Source organism: Crocodylus porosus, unplaced genomic scaffold, assembly GCF_001723895.1.
Source record: "Crocodylus porosus isolate Cpor-Errol unplaced genomic scaffold, CroPor_comp1, whole genome shotgun sequence".
In the NCBI taxonomy this organism is placed as follows: domain Eukaryota; kingdom Metazoa; phylum Chordata; order Crocodylia; family Crocodylidae; genus Crocodylus; species Crocodylus porosus.
The window spans coordinates 27,333,331-27,351,300 of record NW_017728948.1 but is presented as its reverse complement, the minus strand read 5'-3'; the positions used below and the strand labels follow the sequence as shown (position 1 = coordinate 27,351,300).

The 17,970-nt window shown below is 43.7% G+C and overlaps 1 long non-coding RNA gene across 2 annotated transcripts in view; it reads left to right on the top strand.

Annotated features, from left to right (window-relative positions):
• Positions 1-15,846, top strand: part of LOC109322380 — a 19,486-nt gene extending 3,640 nt beyond the window's left edge. Inside the window, exon 3 of one of the 2 annotated variants that reach the window (XR_002104373.1) lies at positions 15,393-15,846. This is a non-coding gene — a long non-coding RNA (uncharacterized LOC109322380). Of the gene's footprint in view, positions 1-5,893; positions 6,647-15,392 lie in introns of those variants that run through there. The other variant, XR_002104374.1, reaches the window with a different exon arrangement.
• Positions 15,847-17,970: the final 2,124 nt, after the last annotated feature.

The window sequence follows — 17,970 nt, the reverse complement described above, 5'->3', positions numbered from 1 at the left end:
TAGGTTGGCTTTTTCCTGGGCGTCAGTTGTCAATTGCCCCATCTGGTTCAGCAGGGGTCCAGTGTTGCTCTTGCTTTTCCTTGATGCTCAAAGCTAGTTGGAGTTCAGTTGCAGCCTTGGCTTTCCAGGTTTGCTCCCTGCAGGACTGGACCAGTGCAGAGTAATCCTCTTTGGTGGCGAATCCCATCCTCTATCCTTTGTAGGCCTTTCATTTTAGCCTCAGGAGGTCTGCTAGATCCCGGGAGAGCCTGGGGAGCTGCTGTGCCCTCTTGCTGCCTTTCCTCCGAGATGGAATAGACTTAGCTTGTGCATTGAGGGATCGCTCCCTTGAGGAGCAGCCACTCTTCCTGAGCTCCCCTCTACCTGGGGTTGTGGTCCCTTAGGGCCTCACTGACAAGCCTCCTGAGCTTGTCAAAGTCAGCTTTCCTGAAGTCAAGGACTTCCGTGTTGCTGACTGACTTGCCAGCTTTATAGCGGATGGTGAAGGTGATCAGCTCGTGGTTGCTGTCACCCAGCTTCCCATCGATCACTATGTCGCCAATTAGGTCTTCCCCAGTAGCCAGTACCAGGTCGAGCAGCGCTTTACCTCTCGTTGGCCCATAGACTTCTTGAGTCAGGTAGAGGTCATCCACGCATGAGAGGAAGCTTTGTGACCCTTGGATTTTGCTGAGTGATCCTCCCACAAGATGTCTGGGTATTTGAAGTCACCATGAAAACCATGGTCCTGGAGCATGCAGCCTCAGCCAATTTCCTGGGTGAACTCCTGGTCAAGCTCAGGACTTTGGGTGGGAGGTGTGTAGTAGACTCCCACCATTGTGTCCCCTGTGCCATGTTCCCCATGGATTTTAACCCAGAGGGTCTCCAGTCATTCACCCTGGACGCCAATATCAGCTTGCAGGGACGCGTAGCTTTCTTGAAGATTGTCACAATCATGGTGTTCCTGAGATCATCTGAGATTTCTTCATCATTCCATATCCTTAAGAAGATGGCATGGCATTGTGATGTGAGCTCCTATCCCTCTTCCTTGAAGATATCTGTGCAGATTCCATTAGCTCCAGGTGCCTTGTTCGTCATCTGCTTGATGGTTTTCCTTACATTGTCAAGGGTTTGAGGGATTCTGAGATCATGTTTGACTAGGAGTTGTGGGATGAAGTTGAGAACATTCTCATCAATAACAGAGTCTCGATTGATAAGGTCTTCAAAATGCTCCTTCCAATGGGCTTTGATAGCTCCCCTTTCCTTGATCAGTCTCCTTCAGCCTTAGGTCTCAAGAGTGTTGGTTCCTGAGTGCTTAGGCCATAGATGGCTTTGGTGGTATTGAAAAAAACATGCATATTCTGAATGTCAGTGAGATGTTGAATCTCTTATGCCTTGTCTTCCCACTATCTGTTCTAATTCTAAATAAACTATAACAGGAAAAATTATATTTGATATAAAATACCCATCACCCTTGTATGATGCTATTCCTTTCTAAACTGTGAATAATAAAAGGGAAGACTGACATGTTATTTTTATATTACATTATAAATTATAAATCTGTAAACTTCTCTTCAAGTCTAAAAATAACAGTCTAAAAACAGTACCACAAATCTACTACTTCCCTGTGATCTCTGACTAGACTAAACAGCTATTCCCAGAAAACTGTCTCAGAAAACAACTATTGCTACTTTCCCTTCATTTTAATACTTGGATTCTAATCTAACCAAATATAACAATGAAGATGATCAATTGTTAGCACCCAATTACCCAGATTTTATATAATCTAATTTTTAAAATCTCCAGGTATTAAAAAAAAGATGTCTTGATTCTTCCAATGTATTTTAAATGGGTTTATTATCTTGCAATAGCTGTTACTATTTTGAAACGATAAGGCTACACAAGTAGGAAAGGAATAAATGTAGTTTAAATACCACTCTCAAATTCAGAATCAGAATTAACACAGTGAGCAGAGATCCTGGCGCTCTCTGATTTAAAAAATCCCTAAGTTTCAGATTTAAAAAAGTAACTCAAATCCACATTTTCCCAGTAGTGGTGTTTCATTTTAATCATGGTACAATGTGGATATTGGGTTACTTTTTTTAATCTGAAAATTGGGGATTTTTTTTTTATCAGAGAAAACCAGGATCCCTGATAGTGAATATACCTTAGTCTTTTACTGAAACAAGGAGCTCCTACTTACAGATCAGTATTTATTTGATGGAAACTTTGAAGCACTGCTAAAATTAAGTCCATACAGTTCAGCTTACATCAAATGATATGGTAGAAACTAGATGCAAAAATGTAGTAGTCCATAAAAGACAGATGAGAGCTGAGCCAATACTTTTCTTTTCATTTGATGAATAGCTTGTTTGCTTAAACATGTAGTTCTGGTATGTTTGGGGGAGAGTTTTCGTTTATGTTCTCCCCAGTAGTACAGTGGTCTCACATGGGTGGGGGGTGGAAGGGAGAGAGAGAGAGAGAATGTGTGTGTGTGGCTACATATAAAATACAAAGAGAGAAAGAGAGAGGGAGAAATACTACAAGATAACAGGGCAGTGATCTGGGAGGAGGGACAGCTGGAGTTCCAGTTCTCTGACAAATAATTAAATGTATTATATAAAAGTGGAGCCACATCAACATGAAAGATTCAAGGAGACACCCCAGAATACCTTATAGCTTGCTCTAGCTAAGGTCTCTAGACACTTTCCTGGGAGCTAGTGATAGCCTGGGGGCCAATTTAGTTTCATCCAACCCAAAATAAAAGGGTTTTTTTTCTTTCCAGCAAAAACAATGTAACCCACCCCCCTTCCCCATTGATGTATTTTTCTGTTCAGCTGCCAAACTGACCTGTCCTAGTCCACACAATCCTAGAACATAAACCTCCTGAAATGGCAGAATATAGAAGTCTCCTAATTAAACATCTCTAATGACTTTAAGCTGTTAAAAATTATTTATTAGTTAATATAGGTAAATATGGTTAATAATATAAATGTTGGCTCATTTTCTTTGACAGCAGGTTGTTTCCATTTGGAGAATTTTTTGTTGCAGGTATTTATTTGGGGTAATCTTGCTTAATTATAAAAAGTAGATGAAGTTCTGTTCCCCCAAACATGGTAGGTATCAAGCTGCAGAAGGCAATTCCTTTGTTCACATTCCAAGGATAACTTTCCCTCAGCTTTTTTCAGTGTCACACTGTAAGTGTTTCTCAGACTTCTTCTACCTTCTTTGTTTGCTTCTGTGGTGGTGTTACTGTTTCACACAGAGACCCACAGCTGCCATCAAATCTATCCTTGTGTTTGTTATTAGACCCTAAGGCCTAAGTACAGACAGTCAAAAGACCCAGGGGCTGAATCGATTCAGTCTTCACAGGTTAGTCTAAGCCATGTAGATTGAATCAATAGGCAAGTGAACAGACGTTCACCTTTGATTCCAGAAATGCAGCCACCTGCCTGCAATGACCCAGGCCAGAAGCTGGGGCTCCTTGCTCGGCTGAAGCAGACAGCTTGGGCCAAGGCAAGCCCAGCCCACCCTCTGAAGGGGCATTTGCAGGAGAGGTGCAAAACATCCTAGAGTGCTGGGGGACTGTGAGTTAAGTTGAATCTGGAGGGAATCTGGAACAGAAGTTCAATAAACTGATTTAACCTAAATCAGTTAAGTCTGATACTGCATCCATCCAGGTTTATCTTAAGCTGGTTCTGGCCATTTTGAAAGTGGTTTATGTGCACTGAACTTCTGTTGTGTTACAGATTTGAACCAGTTTCTGATCACTTACACAGGTATATGTGTGATTTTTGTCTGTAGCCTAAGAAACTCCTTGGGTTACCAGCAGCCTGGGCAAAGCCCCCTGCCACTGAATACTGCCAAACCCCACTCTGCAGGTCAGATCCACTGGCTATGCAGGCTGGATCCTGTCCGCAGGCCATAGTTTGATGACCTCTGTCTTATACCATTCTAAAAGATACTTGCCTACACTGGTCTTAAAAACCTACAATGATGGAGATTCCCCAAGCTCCCTATTCCAGTGCTTAACTAGCTTTCCATTTAGAATGGTTTTTTTCCCTAACCTGAATCTCTCTTGAAACCTAAATTAATTACTTCTTTTCAATCCCTAATGGACATGGGAAAACTTTTACTTTCTTTTTCTTTACAGCAACCTTCTACATATTTGAAGACTGTTATAATGTCTTCTCTCACTGTTTCTGTTTTCTAGACTAAACATTTATTTCAGCCTTTCTTCATAAGTCATGTTTCTTAGACTTCTGATAATTTCTGCTGCTGTCCTCTGAACTCTTTCCAATTGGTCCATATCTTTCTTCAAGTAAAGAGGGGTAAAATTGGAACTCCAAAAATAACGAATAGGGAATATAGAAATTGGGAGCCAAAAGAAGTAGTATGCTTCAGCTCCAGGAATAAAAGACATATTGCCAGGGTTTGTTCCCGAAAAGGAGCAGGAGATCAGCTATGGGATTTTCTCCACAAGAAAAAAATGGACTGTAGCCTGGAAAAAGTCCAAACTGGTAGTGGATGTCAAAATTGGAGGCTTTATCATCCCTGCAATGATAGATACAGGTTGTACCCAAATCATGGTAAATGCTGATTTGATTTCTGCATAGGCCAGAGAGCCAGAGACCTCAGTGAGTACGGTCTGCATTCATGGGGCATCCTATACGTATGAGGGAAGAATCTTAGGAGTGACAGTTATAGGCCATACTGAAGAATTAGCTGTGGGATTAGCAGATATTTTACCATGTCCCATGCTATTAGGATTTGATTGGCCATATTTAAGAGAAGTATTAAGACAGACAATGAAGAGTCCTAGGGACGAAGGGCAGGAGGACCAGCAAGATATGGTTTTCATAGGGATAGGCCTGCTTGTCTGGCAGCTTATCTGGCAGCTCCTTCCACTGCTCCTGCCATTTGCCTGGGAGGGCATGGTGGGGGCATGTGCCCCCGGATCTGTGTGGGGTGGGGCAGGGCGGGCAGGGCCGGGGCTGCACCAGGATGTGTTCCAGGAGGATTGCAGTGGTGCTGGGAGTGGGGGCTATGCCCTCTCACTGCTTGCCCAGCTGGGGCAGGATGGGTGTGGGACTGAGTTGCTGTGCTGCCTCCAGACAAGTGCACAGCGGTGGGAGCCCCCCCGCCCCCCGGTCCCCTGGTCAAGCCATGGCTCTGTCCTACACCCACCCCACCCTGGCTGCGCGAGTTGTGGGAGGGCATGGGCGGGGTGTGTGCCCCGGGATCGGGCTGAGGCAGGCTGCATTCAGGTTGGGCAGAGGAGTGGGGGCTATGGGGAGGCTGCGATCACCTGAAAATTTGCTGTAGCCCCCCATAGTCACCACTGCCCACCTGGAGTGTGGCCTGGTGCAGCCCTGGCCCTGACCACCCCATCTTGCACAGATCCAAGGGTACACGTGCCCCCCATGCACTCCCAGATGAGTGGCAGGAGCAGCAGCAGAAGCTGCCACATGAGTCACCAGACAAGCAGCTCCCAGACCACTGGCGCACAGCAGCGGCCCCCCCGCCGCGCCCCCAATGAACTGCAGCTCCATCCCACGCCTGCCCTAGTTCCTGTCCTAGGCCAAGCCTCACACCTTCCCCCACTGTGGTGGTGTTGATCTGCCCCCCCACGCCTTTTCTCTCCCCTCTCCCCTTCCACCACAACAGTCTTACCAGCTGGACGCAGCTGTGTTGAGCATCATAAAGGAACCAATCCCCCATTTATAACATTGTTCCTATGGAAAAACTGGTTCTGAGTTATGATGTTTTGTCTTAAGATGAAGTTTTCAGGAACCAATTGTGTCATAAGTCCGAGGACTGCCTGTATAGGCCCATTTCTAGACCCAGTGGTAAAATTGTAAATAATGGTGCAGAAAAAGTTAAAATCTGTCAATAGATACTTCTGTTCTGTATGTAGAAATTATGAGGAAGATGGATTCAACCAGAGTGAATGATGTAGAGAAACTGGAATAGTTACCATCTGTAACAGAGCAGGATTTGAAAATTTATCTTCTGGAGGGCTTACACCCAAGATTCTCAAATGAATGACCTGACTAGTATTTTGAGGAAAACTGGGAAAATTGCAAAGGGCTGTAGAATTTTCAGTGTCATTCCAATATTTAAGAAAGGCAAAATGACAATCAAGGGAACAGGAGATGGGTCCGCCTGATGTGAATCTGCAGTAATAAAATGGAATAGTTGATTTAAGACTTTATCAACAAAGAGTAGGATGGTAATAATAAAGTAATGTTATTTGGCTTGACTTCATGGATGATAGCTCTTGTCAAATAAACTTGTCCATTTTTTACAAGATTCAGGGACTGGTTGGTGACACTGGATATGTTTAATTCCAGTTTCTGGGGACAATCCAATGGCCTTCACATGAAGTGTCTGGTTGTAATGAAATCTCTAGTCTTGGAGTCTTTTTATCTATCTATGAATTCCTCAGTTCATTCCTTTTCTTCATAGGCTATGACAAAGAATACAAAGTACTGTATTGCCATCAACATGTTCAAAACACATGCAGCTCTGGGTTAAGACTGACAACAATTTTAATACTTCAGGGTTTAGGTCAGGTGCCAACATGGGTCAGAAAGGAAATTTTGCTTCAGTGGATAATTTGGCAGATAAATTCTAGCCAGAAAATGTGTATTTTTCTACCATTCATCCAGAGGCATAACTAGGTAGTGGTGCATGGAGAAATATCTGCAGCCAGCAGTGCTACATTGGCTAGGAGAGCAGTGGCCGTAGCTGTTATTTATGTATCCCCTTCCCCCTCAAGTCAGTGAGTGGGGCTCGTGTACTGGTTGCCCTTTCTTACTTCTGCTACTGCTTTCATCGAAAGCATTTAAAAGTGAGCACAGCATAGGCTGGATCAGTAATGAGATGGTACAAAGAATCCTCACTCTTTGCTAGTTGGCCTGTATATGTCTTGTGGTTGGGAACACAATGTTATTTGGTAAATGTGATATCTTTTATTAGACCAACTGAGTAGTTGGAAAAATTGTTCTTTTCAAGTTTTTGGGCACAGGCGCCCTTCTTCAGACATAGGGAGAGTCTGTAGTTTCCTCAGAGATTAGATTCGCAGAAACCTTAAGGTTCTTTTACCTTCCTCTGCAGCAATAAGTGTGGGTTGCCCTATACATCTATGTGTATCTTACTGAATCAAGTATCTGTCGTTGGAAGGGGCCACAGCATTGGTAGCACCTTGGGGGACCTATACATGTGCATCAAGGCTGCCCTGATGTGCTGTAATTACCATACTCCAGTGACATGTGTATCAGCATCCCCAAACTGAAAAATGGTAGCAGGGGCACTTTAATTAAAGCTTGTTCAACAAGCTTTAGTTAAAACACCCCCACCACCATTTTGCAGTGTGAAGATGCTGATACACGTGACACTCTGGGTGCTTTCATTAGAGCAGCTCTCAGAGCCTATCTAATTAAAGTCCCCCTCCCCCGCCTCCTAGATTATATATAAAAACACCCTTGGTTTCTCCTGTTTTCAACCTGTAGCACATAATAGTTTCCCAAGGAATTAAGTGGTTTAGCTTAATCCAAGATATTAGGCTGCAATATAAGGGTAACATTTAATAGCCTGTGATATATGAAGAAGGTTAGATTATGTGATCTAGTGGTTCATTTGGCCTCAAGCTCTGTGAATTTATGAAGATGTGGCACACTTAATTCTGCTACAGTAAAAAAATGAGACTCTAGCACTCTTTTTTTTTTAAACTTAGTTGATTCCAGTTCTTTATGGGACTACAGAGCTTCTACACACACTGCTCAAATGTCTGGTAATTAGTTCTGTGTGTGATAGTTAACAAAGGCTTTGTTATACTTTTAATAATGTTGTTTATAAATTCAGACTTCTTCCTGTGTTGTTCTTTCAATTTGTTTAAAAAAAAATTCCTTCAAATGGAAAGGGAACCTAATGAGCCCTCAATGGTGGGAAAAATAGTAAGGTTTTCTTAGTAATTTTATCAGATACTTTATTTCTGAGACCAGTGTAACTATAACTGAGGCTAAATGAAAAGAGAAAAGAGGGATTTCACAGGGTTGCAGAAAGCAAGGCTGAGTATCGCTGACTCCTGTTGGGTAGACCGGTCTATCAGGATTCTCACTTGTGATCCTGCTCTCTGAAAGAAGGTTTCATGTACCTCTAGTCTTACACAACTCTGTTGTTTAGAGGTGGGGACATGATTACTTACCTTACCACAATGTGGCTCACAGCAATAAAGTAGAGGGTGTCAGCAGTCACTCAACTGCAATCCTGCTGGGTGGAAATAAGTGAGCCACTGTTGGCCCTCCCAAATATTAACCTGTTTTCTTCTTGAGAGTGTGAAGACAAAAAGGCCTCCACCCATCATCCATACCTTGTAATTTGTTAGAGTCATGGAAGGCCACATTTTCAACTACTAGCTGTTGTGTGCAAGCAGTATAAGTGCGTGTATGTGTAGACTAACGTGCATACATAAAGGGCGACCGACCTCTTGGTACAGTTCTCTGTGCTTGTACCGGATATATATACAGATACCTTAAGAAAATGTGCCAAAAGAAGTGAATAAAAGAGATCAACTAGGTGCATAGTATAGCACTCTCCTTTGATTTATCTGTCTGGCCTTACAAAGCCAAAAGTGTTCAGCACTGAGAAATAGGAGTATAGAATTTACCTTATCTGTACCTTATCACACCAAGTCCTCCATTAAAGTTACTTATGTGTAGGAATATCTCTATCTTTACTGGGAATATATGTATGGGCCCAATAAACTGAACTAGATCAATTTGAATTGGATTAATACCCTCTGGAGTAATATGAGTGTTCATGTTTTCTCAGATAATTCGGCGTTTCTCAGAGAACTGCTTTAATACAAAATTCCTTGCTAAGCATTCCACTTTCCCTCAAAATTTGCAACAAGATTCTTGACTGTGATATGCATTTGCACCCTTGAACTGTGTGAAATAACAGTAGTTATCAATTTACAGTGACTGCAGACAAAAATGAAGAATTGGAATTTGTATTCCCTGTATCAGTAGAACTATTGTTTCCACTGCTAACATGCACAAACTTGGGAAAAGTAAAACAGGTGTTATGAAGGAATTGATGACAAACACTTTACAGCTACCAGATTATAGCATTTTATGTATTGGAAATGTGTGTGTGTTTATGCATATAGACAAATAAACTATGTCACCTCTTGGTCCCATATTTTAAAGGGGCCCTCCGCTTCATGAAAATGGAGGTTTTATTTTTTTTTCTAAAAACTACTTTCTGAAATCAATCCACCAACTGCCCTTTTATGCACTCTGATGGCAGGATGAAGACCCCAAGTTTAATTTGAAAGTCACCTCTAGGAATGTAAATCTTTGTGTTTGGTTAATTCAGGGTTGTTCAAACTTCAATCCATCTCTTATAATATACACAACATGATCAGGAGGGAGCATTCCAAATACTAGTTATGTAGATTTTTAAAAAGGCCCAAGGACATTAGGCAGTCATATCCTATTGGAATATCATGAAAATTAAGCATGTAACTCTACTAGGCTCCACTGAAAATCTCAGCTAAAATCTGTTAATTTTGCTCCATGTTAGCTATTGGTTTTATTATTAAAACACTGTATTCAAGTACACAATATTAAACTCTATTCACATTATATTCTTGTCTGTGAGCTCATAGTGTGTTGAATATGATTTTTTTAAATATATATTCATTTATACTACATGCTGCCTGCAGTAGGGCTATTAGAGCAAAATGGTAAGGATCACGCTGTGGGTCCACTGATGAGGTTTTGATCCAAGCTTAACATTTATGTTGAAGCCTCCCTCCAGAGTCAATCCAGCTAAGTGAGTGCTTGGTCAGTAGGGCTAGAAGGTAAAAGGTATGCAGATGTGATGCTAGCTGCATCTCTCTTCTGTGTGCTAGTGAGTACAGAAAATGGTGCATCTTAACTACACAAGCCTGAAGGGGCCTCTAGGCTTGGATGAACCTTTTATTATTACTGCTTGTTATCTTTAACTCTGAATACTTTAAATAATTTGGGGATGCAGTCTGAATAAGACATGCTATATAAAGTAAAATTACTATGCAATGTAAGAGAAGTATATACACTACTTTTAAATTGTACCATGTGGGCTCTTCTACATGAGACGCTATATTGCCATAGCATTGGCGGGCTCTTTGCTACTGCCCAGTAGGGTTGGAAATGACCAATGCGTCACTGGGACTGCACAGTAATGCTAAAGCTAAATGACTGTGTAGTAACAACCCTGCATTAACTATAAACTGCATGTGGTATAAACTGTGGTATAAACTGCATTAGGTATGAACTAATTATACCCTGTATTAGGTATAAACTGTGTTTAGAACAAGTTAAGCATAAAACAGAAATGCAACGGTATCCTGAGAAACTGAATCTAAGGGTATGAACTGGGAGGTGAGTATGATCTTTTGTAGGCTTTATGGAATAGATGGCTTTTTAGAAACAGTTTGAAGAAAGGTCAAGACCAAGATACTGGGGCTGTGCGAAGCTTAGGGTGCTGATTTGATTCGGAGGAGATTCGGCCGATTCGGTGACTGAATCTCTGAATCCAAGTTGAATCAGGGGACTAATTAAAAGGTCTGAATCAATTTGAAGCTCTCCAGATTGATTCAGAAAAGATTTGGAGAGCTTTGGTGATTCAGGCTGTCCCCGCCTGCTGCAGCAGGGAGCTAGATCCGGACTCAGAGCTGGTAAGTAGGGGGTGGGGGAGGGAAGACTGGAGTGGGGGGAGGGGACCATGGGGGGACCTCTACCAGGCCCCATCCCCTACCTGCTCCACCAGGCTCCCTGAGCACCTCCAACCGCTCCCCCAGCCCTTCCCATGGCTGTCCAGGCCACCCCAGCTCCCGGCTCTTTAAAAAAAAAGCCCCCACTTACCGGGTGCTGCTAGATGAGGGGGCAATCCCTGCTGCCTTTCACTGCCCCATGCCATGTGAGGGGCTCTGCCACAAGCCCCCCAACCCCCACCCGCTCTCCCAGCTCCCCCCCATGACTGTCTTGCCTGCCCCAGCTCCCAAGCCCTTCAAGAAAAAAAACAAAAACCCCAGACTCATTGGCTGCTGCAGCAGACAAGGGGCTTTGGGGGGGTTGTGCAGAGCCCCACACACAGCATGGGGCAGTGGGGGGCAGCAGGGATCACCCCCCCACTGGACAGTAGCCAGTGAACAGGGCTTTTTTTGTTTTTAAATGGCTGGAGCTGGGGTTGGGCAGGGCAGCCATTGCCGGGGCTGGGAGAGTGGGTGGGGGATAGGGCCTGTGTGATTCAGAGATTTGGCTGATTCAGCAGCAGCCGGATCTCCGGATCAGATTCAGCCGAATCGATTCGGGACAGTGATTTGAATCACCAGATTGAATCACTGCCCCCCGAATCGGCCAAATCCGAAGCAAATACTAGCCACTTCATGCAAGCCTATGGGATACCCACATAACTGCAAAAAATATTGTTTCATAGTTTCTAGGGTCGGAAGGGACCTGAGCAGATCATCTAGTCCGACCCCCTGCCATGGCAGGAAAGAATACTGGGGTCAAATGACACCAGCAAGATGTTCATTGTGGAAGAAGGTATATGAATGCAAAGGGATCAATCATGGTGAAGGCTGGGTGAAGTACAGAAGACACTTATAGGAGAAAATAGGGCAACTGTAGGAAATTGAATTCCTTTGAAAGAGTAGATGTAAAGTTGAACTGTACATAAAAAAGTAGGGCCAATGCATAGAGTGAGAAGAGACAGTGTCATACCAATATCCACTGTACTGAAGAGAGTGAAAATTATTCTGGGGACAAAAAGGGTTATTGTGAAGCTATAAAGAAGATATAGTTATTAAAAATAAGGTTAATATATTTTAATGAGACTCTCTTTTATGCTAAATGAGATTTGATGGTTTTCCTGCTTAGTGCTGAAGATGTAACCCAAATTTAATTATGACTTGCCTACAGTTATAATCAGATTGTGAGACTTCTTGCTGCTTGGTCTGAAAGAATGAAACTGATTTCTCAAACTAGCAGTAAAGTATGTCTACCTAATTTAGTCTGATTTCCCAGTTTTGTATTCATTATTTTTATAACTGCCCCCAGAAATTAGTGACAATTTTTGCAGCGGAGGTAAGAATGTTGTAGTGATGCTATGTACCCAGAAAATCCACAAGGGGCTACAGATTTCAACTGATGCTGAATATAGTCTTCTTTCTTTGTATAGGGAATCTTATATTTATTTTCAGCAAATGTTACATCCCTAAAGCAACAGTCAGGTAATGAAAGTTACATTTTACCACTATAACATTTGCAGAATAAAGAAACTACTAAACTCTTTGTTAATAATGAAACTTGGGTGAGCCATGAGTTTTAAAAGAACTTACCTGCAGGTACTTTACACTTTATTTTTATTTGAAACATTTATTTCTGAGCTTTATGAACTTCTGATTAAACTTTTAAAATAAATGAGATGTGAGAAGACTAGATGGAAAATGAAATATAGAATCTTTTGCCTCTGGCTCAACAGTTTGAATCCAACCTAGATCAGTTGTGACTGAAGGTAGAGTTATCTTGTCATTGTTTGATAACCTACATATGAGTGGTGCTCCCCTCCTTGTGCCAAAAAAATCTTCAGCTGCTATCTGTCTCCCTGCTCTTACCCTCTTCCCCTCCCTTAAAAAGACAGGAAGGAGGCCTCTAAGGGCCAAACTGTTCATATGCTGGTGGATGTACTGAGGAAGTGGGCATGGACATCTGAGGTTTGTAATTTTTCACCAGAATGGAGGAGGAATCTAGTGAGCTTGGGAAGAGTGCAGTAGCTCATAAGTACCCTACTCCCTATTCTCCACTCAAGTTCTGTGAAATGTGCAGCAACACTTGCTTCTTGCTCCTTGAGTCCTCTTCAGAAGAGCAAGTAGCTCTTGAGCTACTTGGCTGTCATCCTCAGAATCCTCTTTCTGCTTCTTGGAGGCAGGAGAAAGACCTGGAAAGACCCAACACTGCAGTGGAACAGGCAGCCTGAATTTTCAGCAAAACACAGCATATTATGACATGGTAAGCATTTGTAAATTCTGACTAAGATATATGAGTGGAATGCGGGGAATCTTGTATTATACCTCTAGGAGATACGTTTTCATTGTGGAGGAATAACTTCAGTTATAATGGTACTAGAACATGTATAATTTGGTCATGAGAACCATGTTAATATCTTAAATGCCCATTTTGAATATATAAGGTGTGATTTTCAAAAAATCCATTATTGTTGGCTTAACTTTACTTCCACTGAAGCCAACACTCTGTGGACCTTAGCACTGTTTTTGAAAATCCGACCCTAAAGGGCAGTAGTGTGTTAGATGCTTTACTGACATATTTGAAGTCAGAGTTCTTTAAAATACTTATATCTAGACAGATTATAAACATAGTCTACTATACTGCAGTTAAGGAAAAGCATTATGAGGTGATGTTCCATACTTTTTCCAGAATTGTAGAATTTTTGATAGCAAAGGTCTACTCTTGGAAGAAGAAAGAATTGAAGGAACACAGTGTTGAGACATATCTAAGTAAGGGCTCCGCTATACTCATCATTTTGCTGGTTTCTGTAAAACGCTGTTTTAAGCACTGTGGCAACGTGGGAACTCCTTGACTAGTCACAGTGCTAGTCTCCCACCTGCCTCTGGGCACGCCGCCTGCCTTTCTCATCTGCCACCCCTTGTTGTTTAAAAATTAAGGTCTTAATTAGGCAGGAGGCCCTGTTCGTATGCCCTGTTCTCCTGGGCTTATGTATGTAGCTCCAGCCACCTATACTGTACCCCAAGCCTCGCAGATGTTCCTAACAGCTGAGCTCTGCTCTGGCCAGGGGCTGGGCTCAACCCATCCCAGTGTTAGGCCTCTTGCTTTCTGCCCCATCATGGGCTACGCTCATACCACCTCTCTCTCACTGAGGCCTCTCTCACTCCACCACCTCTCACGTGGTCTCTCTCATACTGCCCCCTTGCAGGGCCACTCTTATACCGCCCCTCCTTTTCCCAGGACCACACCCTGCCCTCACTTGGAGGGTCCTGGGGCTTGTTTCCCTGCACTCTCTGGCCAGCCAGCGTGCGGCCTCTTGGGCCACTCCTGCAACCCTCATCCGAGTGAGCGCTGGGTGGTTAGCAGAACACTGCAGTGACTCTGCCTCTAGTCCCTCACCAGGTCGCTCACCCAGTCGCTCTGAATTAGGGGCTCCTGGCTTGCCCTGTTGTCTACCTGTGGCACTTACTCAGCCACCCCACCCAATCAGCCTCTGGCCCACCTGTGGCCTCAGGTGCCTGAAGGCTTACCTGGACCTAACCTGGCCCCCTCAAGCCCCATGTTCACTGAGTCCCACTTCATGCCCTTTCCTCACAGGGCCTCATCTCAGGCCCCCTGTTCTCAGGGCCTCATTACTCAGCTGTATCGGCATTCACCTGTTGTAACCATATCCTGGCCCCTAACTCCGGCCTCTCTCATTGAGCTCCAAACCCCTCTCACTGTGTTCCTTGCCCCACACACGAACAGTTGGGGCTCCTAGGCTCTGGGCTTCTTGCCTTTTCACTAGGCTTCAACCCCTTTGCTTGGCTCTCTGGGCCTCCTAACTGCCACTCTAGTGCAGGCTATTAGGTGCCCCACTGCACACTGCTCTGCATCCCCTGAGGCCCGTACTCCGCCCTCTATGCTGGGGCCTGGGGTCAAACACACCCCCTGAAGGCTCAGGTGCCACTCACCAGTGTGTCTGGTCCCTCCACTTTCACTCCTCGGGGTCTTACACTTCCCCATGGGCTCAGGTGGCTGCAGCCATGCCTGGCCCCACTCTCCACTATCTGGGGTCTTGAACCCTACATGGGCTCAGGTGGCCACAACCGTGCCTGGCTCCAACTGCCTCTGATGTTAAATGATCCACCCGAAGGTGGGGGCTGGGGTTTAGGTGCCCCCACTCGCCTAAGGTGGTAGCTGGCCTAAGGTGCTCTGCCATAACCATATGTAGCTAAACTGGTTGTGAAGTTTGGAGTCTAATCGTATTTTTATAAAGGTATAGATTTCCAGTAAATTTCCAGATTAATTTCCAATTACAAATAAGTTTCTTATAACTGGTTGATTTTTGTGGTGATCCCGACTGATTCTTGCCTGCCACATCTTGATGGAAAATTATGTTTCAGGAGGGGTGTAATTTTAACACCACTATATATATCACCAGATAATGTTGGTTTATCTTTCAGCACTGAACTCTGGAAATCATCTTCTAAATTTAGGTAAATTTCACCATTCTCATTCCAAAAACTCACAGCGATACAGTATTTTCTATTGTGTCATTTATTATTTTTATTACAGAACACAATTTATTATTTTTTTCTTTTTTTGTAGTTTGAATTCTTCTCTTGTTTCTTTCAGACAATCTCACAACTCAGACAAATACAAAGTCCCATATCTATCAAAATTAAGGTTAGCAACAAAACAAGACAAAAAAAATAGTTTCCAGCTATCTGCCTCTGCAACTCAAATCTTTTTTCTTTCTGTAAAGTTTAATAAATTTTACTTCACTTTCATTCCTGTTTAAAAACAAATTAAAAGAAAAGCTTTACTTGTTTCTGTGGAGTTCTTGCTTTCCTCCAGAACTTTTTCAGTCTTTTCACTCTCTTCCCTCAATGAGTCCTCAACTGTATTCAGTCTCTGAACATTGTAACTCTTCTTAATTGCTCACTGCACCACTTGCCAGCTCTCTATCTCTCCGGCTGTCATGTTCTTCTGTCTTCTCCCCGCTCCGTGCCACGTCAGTCTTTTTTCCATCTGGGGTTCTCACATTTCTGCCCCCTCTGTGGCCACTCTAGTTTTGCAGAGCAGTGACTCTGGAAGCGCCATTCTCAGCAAGATTTTCTTTCTCCCGCCGGCTCCTACCCACTCCCGGGCAGCAGCAGGATCATCCTTCTTTCTTCTTCATATTGGTGTTGCCAAGTTAGTTGCTGAAAACTGTTATTTCAGAGTAAGTAAAATGAGTATTTTTCTAAAATTAGAGATTTAGTTAAGCAAAATTGACAAGTCATTTTTTTTATCAGAATCAAGTTCACTCACAGACTTCCATTAATTAACAGAATATGTGAATTAAAATAGCTTTTACAAAAAGGAGCCCTGAGGAATCTGTGTTGTAAATTAGTTTAAGCCACTCTTGTGTAGCATATACAATAAGAGAAAAGGGACAAAGAGGATAAACAAGTCCAAATATTGATTGCTACACTATTATAATGACATGTCAAGGTAATTTCTAAATTCCACAATATTTTCCAAGCCAGATGGATTGCAGGAAACTCTCTACCCTGGTAATGAAAGCAAAGAATTTAGGTGCCAGCAGATAATTCTTGAAGAGACTTATTTGTTTCATATCCTGCTCTAACTGGCCTTTTCTTCTAGCTTGGCTGGAGAGAAGTTCATAGATCAATGATGCAGTCTGTGAAAGCAAATGATTAATATACCTTGGAGTTTAGATGGGGCCCTTTGTCTCCAGTGGGTCTGACAGGTATTGAGGATGAGTCTGGAGCAGTCCATACTGGTGAAATTCTGGTTCTGGAGTACATCAGAGGATTTGAATGGAAGGGATTTGGTCAGTCCTTGTCCCTCCTGTCTCTCCCCTCCTACCCCCTGGGGACCCACTGCTGATGTGCTGTAGACAAGCACAGAGTCTATGCCTAGCAGCAAACATTCAAAAAGCTTGTGCCTGAATTGATTCAATCTTTGCAGGTTAGTCTAACCTGGCTAGACTGAACTGTTTTGTAACTGCACAGGCATCCCCTCTGGACTGAAGAAATGCAGGCACATGCCTGCAGTGGCTCAAGCTAGAAGCCAGGGAGGGCTACAGCAGCCCTCTGTTCACTTCCACAGTGCTGAGCTGAGGTGGAGGTGTGGCCAGGCCTTGACAGGATGCCCTGATTAGGGAGGGGTTCCCCCACTTTTCTGACCAGCTCAGCAGGGAGTTGATAACGCAGTGTTTCTCACCCCTAACTTAAGAAAAAAAAAGCCTCTCTCATTAGTTCAAGCTCATCTTAAACAACTTTTTCCAAGGAAGGAATAGTGGGACATTACCAGCTACCTGTTGATTAACTCCAAAAACCCACAGGTCCATCATTAGCTAGCATACCACATGCTGGCTACAGTCCATACTTTGGGAGAGGGGAGGGGGGGAATCCCTGCTTGAGCAGGGAGTTGTGAGTGGGGGTTGGGACAAGGGGCAGCCAGGCAGAGGGGCATGGCAGAGCAGAGAGTGCCACCCAGGGCTGCAAAGCATCTGGGATGCTGGGGGACTCTGTTTTAAGTTAAACCAGGAAGGGGTCTAGGACAGACATTGCATAAACCAGTTTGAGCCAAATCAGTTAAGTCTGATACTACATTCAACCAGGTTTGTCTCAAACTGGCTTCAGCCATTTTCAAATTGGTTTATGTTCACTGAATGTCTGTTCGGTTACAGGTTTAAATCAGTTTATGATAATTTAAACTGGTTTATGTACAATGTCTGTCCTTAGCTTATTTGTTCTCCTTGGGGGCATCCACACGAGTGGGCACGTGCCTCTTGCTCCACCTCAAACCCCTTTGAAGTGGGGCAACAGGCATGTGCAGGAATGAAAAAATGTTCCCCACACTGCAAGTTTGCAGCACAGGGAGAAAATTAGATCCCTGGATATCCAGGGCTCTAAAAAAAAAATCAAAGTTTAAAAAAGCAGAGCAGGCAACCGGAGGTTGGGTCCTCCACAGAGACACTTTGGCTGCCAGAGCATCTCTATGGTTGGCCCCTTCCCCTGGTGCTGAAACACGCGGCCAGCCAGGCCACATGTTTCAGCACCAGGGCTCCAGTGCTGGTGAGTAAGGGGTTGGGGGGCTGGAGGAGGGGACCATAGGGGGGACCCCCTATGGCCCCACCCACTCCTCCATCCCCCCGACCAGCTCCTATCCCTGCCAGCCCCCCTGAGGCCCCCGACCCCTG